Source organism: Schistocerca piceifrons, unplaced genomic scaffold (assembly GCF_021461385.2).
Source record: "Schistocerca piceifrons isolate TAMUIC-IGC-003096 unplaced genomic scaffold, iqSchPice1.1 HiC_scaffold_1870, whole genome shotgun sequence".
Classification (NCBI taxonomy): Eukaryota; Metazoa; Arthropoda; class Insecta; order Orthoptera; family Acrididae; genus Schistocerca; species Schistocerca piceifrons.
Genome location: NW_025727757.1, coordinates 2,683,187 through 2,689,830, shown reverse-complemented (window position 1 = coordinate 2,689,830; position 6,644 = coordinate 2,683,187). Strand labels below are relative to the sequence as shown.

General features: G+C 45.7%; 1 non-coding gene across 1 annotated transcript; it reads left to right on the top strand.

Annotated features, from left to right (window-relative positions):
- Positions 1-2,470: 2,470 nt before the first annotated feature.
- Trnap-cgg lies at positions 2,471-2,545 on the top strand. The gene has a single exon. It is a non-coding gene; the product is annotated as a tRNA-Pro (tRNA).
- Positions 2,546-6,644: the final 4,099 nt, after the last annotated feature.

The following is a 6,644-nucleotide window of genomic DNA, read 5'->3' as shown; positions in this document are numbered from 1 at the left end:
CTTGATCTCCAGTGTGTACCACATGGACTGCACAACGGCTGCTTTCAATGTTCACCTCGAGAACACTGTTGAGTTACGAACAGACAATGTTTGTTCCACCCATCTTGTGGCCAGCAAAGGTGGTATCACAATTACCTGCCAAAACGTGACAATCGTGTCAACTATATTTTTAATTTTTAAAATATGCAGGTTATATCCCAGCTAATAATCCTGCCGTTTCTCCACCGGTGTTCGGAAGACAAATTACTTTGCACTGCACACCTTTCGCAGTAATAACTTTAAGCTTTCGTGATTTCGTGCATCCAACATGACAGACAAACACTTAGCATTTTTAAAACGCTCACTAAAATCGACTCCTACTTTGTCTTAGAACATTCAAATTTCTTCTCAAACTGCCCTCTGACGAGAACAGTGGTGCTGTCCATTGAACGGAAAGAACAATTGTGTTTTGTGGTATGGAAGCCAAGCAGGACTTCTTCCGCAGCGATACGTTTCTGTTCCTCTATTTGTAGTATGTGGCATAAATTTCACTTTGATACGCCAAACTGTCCCACAGAAAAAGACTCTACAAAGAACGAAATGAAAAACGACTAACGGATAAAAGAAAAACCAAAGTACTTTTTCGGGCTATGTAATTACAAATTAAAAACTCTCCGTTACTTTCCTTTAATCGCACCGTGAAGCATTGTTTCTTTCCACGTCTCATGTCTTCATTGTTATAGGTCAACACAAAGAACGCTACTTCTTTTGGCTGTGCGTCATTTCGACTGTCAAAACGTGTCACGTAAGTGGCCGTAAGTTTTCCTTGGCTTCACCTACAAGCACACAACTTTTCCACCGCTAACATTTTCAACCTGATGCGCCAAAGTCTTCCTCTCTTTGTAGTTTATCCGTACTTAAAAAGAAAGTTGTGCTGCCAGAAATTCTCGCAGAAACGGCGATCAGTCGCTTCTTTTTATTTATGTGTTACGTTTTGTCGACACGTCCCCCATGTTCAATGAAAAATACTGAACGACACAGCGTACATTGTACCTTCGTACAGTCGTGGTTTACTTCGACTGGGAACTCTCCTTTCATGGTTTTAGGGGAAGAACACTTTCTTCTCCTCGTATTAACGGGCGCGAGTTTCCCTCACATGCAGCAAACAACAGACAATGGAGGGCACTAAAGCGAGCCTGCCGAACCCAGTGTTGCAACAGACGGCTACTTCTAACTGTTGTCCCTAACAGTCTGAAGACATAGTGTCGGCTGCATCTGCGCGCCTCCCCCCGTCGGAGGTTCGAGTCCTGCCACGGGCATGGGCGTGTGTGTCGTCCTTGGCGTAACTTAGTGTAAGTTGGATTAAGTAGTGTGTAAAGCTTAGGGACCGACGAGCTCAGCAGTTTGGTCCGATAGGAACTTAACACCACCACCTCGGTTGCATCTACTACAAATTTGTCATACAACAGTGAATAGCTAATCCGTAACTATGAATACAATTGAACATTGATAGCACTTTAACGTTCTTTAACGAAAACTTGTTACATCCGTCCTTCACTTCCGGGGTAGCAAATGATCGAGACGAATCGCGACGGAAAATCATCTGTTCACACCCGTCCTCAACCCGTGACCAAAATACAGCGTCTTCGTTCCCTCTTTGCGTTCACCGGAAGCGGTATTTGGTAATCGGTTCACGAAACCCGGTTTTGGGAGCCCCATGTAGGAGGGGGTTTGTGTCAGCAGCTGTATAGCGCGGGACGAGATGAACGGCCTGTGGCGTGGATGGGACGCAGGCTGTAGAGTGCTGCAACGCTCAGTGTTTGACCGGCCACGACTCGCCTGTTGACGGGGGGACCGAGCCGCTCGTGTCCGGCCCCACACCACTCGCCTCGGCTCGGCCACGTACTCGCCCCCTGTCTGCTGTCCGGATTCCGGACACGCGGATAACCGAGCATCACCGGTCACCGCTGACGTCTCACCTCGCCTCGCCCCGGCTCTCTGCACTGCACTGTACTGTACAAATCCAAAGCCTCTCTCTCTCTCTCTCTCTCTCTCTCTCTCTCTCTCTCTCACACACACACACACACAATGTGTTTATCTCTATCCCTCTCTCTTTTAATACAGAAGTAACGCTTCCAACAACGGGTACGTGGCACAGCAACATTCATGCAGCACTTGTTAAGTTAAATGATATTTCAGTACGGTCGAGGATAGAAGACGAGTTTCATTTCCGAACAGAAGATATATTTTTCCTTTCATTAACAGGAAACATTCAGTAAGTGCTGTCCCTCTAATCTAGAAGACAACCATCATCATAAAGAAAGCATACAAAGAACATTAAACATTTACAGACGTAACTTGTCATACTTTTCACTTGTTTGTAACAGAAACAAAATTGACGTTATTGTTGAAACTTCCTGGCAGATTAAAACTGTGTGCCCGACCGAGACTCGAACTCGGGACCTTTGCTGTGAGCACCGGCCGGGAGTCGTGCTTCGGTAGCTCAGTTGGTAGAGCACTTGCCCGCGGAAGGCAAAGGTCCCGAGTTCGAGTCTCGGTCGGGCATACAGTTTTAATCTGCCAGGAAATTTATATCAGCGCACACTCCGCTGCAGAATGAAAATCTCATTCTCTATAGTTATTGTTGATCACCAGTAAATCACTAACGCGTTCCGGATTTAATTGGCGTGGCCATATTTTAGTAACATGCCGGCTTTACTAAAGCATCTTTCACTAGGTGCGCCTGTTGCTAGGATATATAAAATACGTCTTGCAACTGCAGCCAGGCCTGGCAGATCTGTTTCATGTCTGCTCCACCACTTTAAGATGTCATCATCATCATCTCCGGGGTGCATTAAAATGCAGAGATCTACTTCATCTGCTGCGGATGATCTGTTGTTCCTCCATTCCTTGAAACGATATCTCTTTCTGGCTCGTGATGACAAAGTACTTGAAGCATCTATGATAACAAACAAAAGAAACAAGTAATACAGAACTGATGTGGAAATCATCGAAACGTTCCCGTAAAAACGAGGTGTTTTACGTACATTGGCACCCTGGTCGGAGACAAAAACAAAACTGTGCGACATGTCAGGCGAAATGTCCCAATCAGCCATCCTACCTTCAATTTCTTTCATAATATTTACTCCCGTCCTCTTAACGTCCGAGAATTTTATTGTAAATGAAACATTGTTCACAAGAGACCAGTCTGTGTTAATGTAATGTGTTGTAAGCGTCAAATAGTGCACCTGATTACGCGAATCAGTCTACATATGGCCGGCCGAAGTGGCCGCGCGGTTCTGGCGCTGCAGTCTGGAACCGCGAGACCGCTACGGTCGCAGGTTCGAATCCTGCCTCGGGCATGGATGTGTGTGATGTCCTTAGGTTAGTTAGGTTTAACTAGTTCTAAGTTCTAGGGGACTAATGACCTCAGCAGTTGAGTCCCATAGTGCTCAGAGCCATTTGAACCATTTTTGAACCAAGTCTACATATGAACTGTCGTAGCACATGTCTTATTAATAACTTCCGCAATAACAGAAGGGATTATGCTGTTTCTTATTGCATCAGCTTGTTCTTTGACATGTCTGCTTATAGTAGAGGGATGTGGCATGACATCTGCCACGTTAACTTTTCCATAATGCGCACCTAGATGTATTAATTCTTGGCCTAGTTCTCTGAAACCTTCACCGGAAACAGCCTTAAAAGGACTGATATCTTTAGCACGTATTGCAACACACTTTGCTGTAGTACTATTTTTTATTATTGCCGGTGTCCCTCAAGGAGCTGTATCTTTCTCAGGTTTCTTGCAACTATGTTTCTTTAGATGAGTGGTTCCCCACTCGAAACACAATAATGTTGAGCAGTTTATGCTTGATACGTACCAAGTAGATGCACTGTTTTCGTCTACAACCAACAGAAATGTACTCGATACATGACTTTTGAGACCTTCCCGTTTCTTCAATGTGTAAACATTGGTTTCAATCTTACGTCTTACTGCACTGGCTTCCTCGCGCTGCATGATTACAGGGAGAGACACACCACAAATGAGAAGCCCGTACTGGCTGCAGTCTCACACGGATAATGACACGTGTAATGTGTTTGCAGTTACGTGCTACGTATCCGGTCACGGCTTCTATGCTCGGTCGCTACAACTGGTGCGGGCAGCCTATCCAGTTAGGGTGTGCTCGCCCCATCTCTTATTTCGTGCTCGCCTACTCGGTCATGCAGGACTCTAGCAGGCTGCCCGGCCGTGCCGACACCGACGTCGACGCCTCGCCCGCGCTGCCGCAGCCGTTCCCTCGCCTGCCGCGGGCCGAGCTGGCAACGCCGCCCCGTGACGTCAGAGCCGGGTGGGGGCAGCCGCTCGCCCCGGCTGTCTGTGCGGCCCAGTTGTGAGGGAGCGGTCGAGGCGTGAGGAGCGTGCGACCTGCCTTCAGAGCTTCTGCAAATCTCTCTTCTCGGCGAGAACACCAGAGAAAGGTAAGGCGGCCTGCTGTTGGTTACTGGAATTTCTGGAAGCTGCCAATGTTCTGCACGCTTTAGGGTGGTTTGTCCCTAATATATTGTCTTACTTTTAAAAATCACGATGGCTACGAACAAAGCGACGGCGAACACGGTGTTAGGTTGCTTTGAGTGTTCAGTAATTTATTCCTGGTTATTTATCGCCTTGCCTTTTAACCCGTCAAAACTTGAGCGAGAATAATGTAGAACGGATGAAAAATACCGCCACATTCAGTCGGGTAGTATTTCCATGCGCCAGTGTAGATTTCTCCAGAATTCTCGTTCCAAAGGTACTTAATATGAAAACCTCCCGTTCTTGATTATGTTCGTAGGACGCAAGTTTGCGAAAACCATCAAACTCGGCACTTGTGACTGGGTGAGTTCTATGGCGACACGGCGTCTGCTGCCACTGGTTCCAGCAGCCGTGGTTGTCTGTAACACTGGACCGCTAGCCTGGAACTGGAGGTCGGCTACAGCTTGCCTAGCTAGCGGTTTGCACGGATGACAAAAATTTGTTTTTCAATATTTCGCTTACCTTTGCCGACTTTAAACATCTAAAATGTTGTCCTACCGTACTCATTTAGAGGTATAATCTGACATTACGGGTTTCACACAGTATGACGGTAACTTGGTGTGTCTCGAGGTGACGTATTTCATGGCGGTGAAATACGCGGACGTTATTCAGCCAGTCTTTCAGAATGACGGCAGTTATTCTCACACACACACACACACACACACACACACGTGAAGTAGCACATTTCGTCGGTTATGCAGTCACCTTCGGCGTCAGACTTAACGTTTTAGTTTATTACTTCATTGGAAATGACCCTATATTGCCAACAGTTTGCTGACATTATCCACGCACCCCATACGAAGTGTTGGCAAAATTACGTCGTTGTACAGATATTACGTCACACACGTTTAGCCGCGAGAAAAACTGGCTTTTGTTTTGGCGACCTGGAAAACACGTTAAGAATAATTTCAAACTATCCCTAAAGTACTTCTCGCCTACAGGCTTAACATCAAGTCTTACACACGTTAATTCGTCTGCAAAGTAATCAGGCGTCGGAAGTTGTTTTGTGCATGGGCATTCCGAATACCGTGTAGTCCACTCGCGGATCACAACACGTGGCGCCTTGCCGACGTGCTTCTGGCCATGAAACGCAGCACTCGCGTTCATTTCACTACTTTCACGATTCTCTGGAGTTGAGGTTGCGATGCGCGAGCGATCTGTTGCTTTGCTTAATATCGTGGTTAGACTGAGGCGAAGATTTGATTGGTAGTTGGCGAATTCTTGAGAATTTATCCTAATGTTTGAGCCTCTTGAAGTAAACCTTTCGTATTGTTTATCGTTCTGTGACGTCATGTCTCCTAGTTTGAGATTACTAATGAAAGGGAAGCGATAACACACCACAATTTTTCTGCACTACACGACGCTGCAGCGCTTTGTCTGTCCGTTCTCGTGTTAATATTTGTCTGGTAAGAGAGCCTGGTGTTCTGCCCGTCTTGTCGTACTTGCGCATCAATCGCATCGTAAGTGACGAAAGAATGAATATTACCGATTGTGAAACTGTCACCAACTTCTGTACTTGAGGCTCAAATGACACGATTTAAAGTGCAGTGTAAATTTTTGTGTGCAGGCTATTGACGACGGTAGAGTAGAGATTTAATTTCTCATTTCCAGTGCAATAGTACCGAACGTGGAGGTAGATTTCTGTTGTCAGTTTCCGTCAGAGGAGTGAATCACGTCAGAATGGTAACATTTGTAGAGAGATTTGCTAATTATATTTGACTGAAACCTATAGTACATACTTCGTTTAGCCACTTCCTGTTAATGAAGCCTTACCCATTATCGATGTTAAGTTTCGGAATTACGGGCTGGCACTAACGTCATACTGACGCAGTGCTGAAAATGTGTATCAGTTAGAGCGCACATCGTCATAAAACGCAAATTTGAGTACCACAACTATATAATTTTCAATTTGGACAATCGGTGTGTTGATGTACCGGTTTTCGAAGTTTTCTTCCCTGTCGCAGGGACAGGATGATTTGATAAGTCGCACGAATTCTGTGAATAATAATTACTCCGATATCGGTGCTCCAAATTGCTTTCACTCTTTTGACGTTGAAGTTTGTGTGGTGGTTTTCGTATTTATACTGGTCTA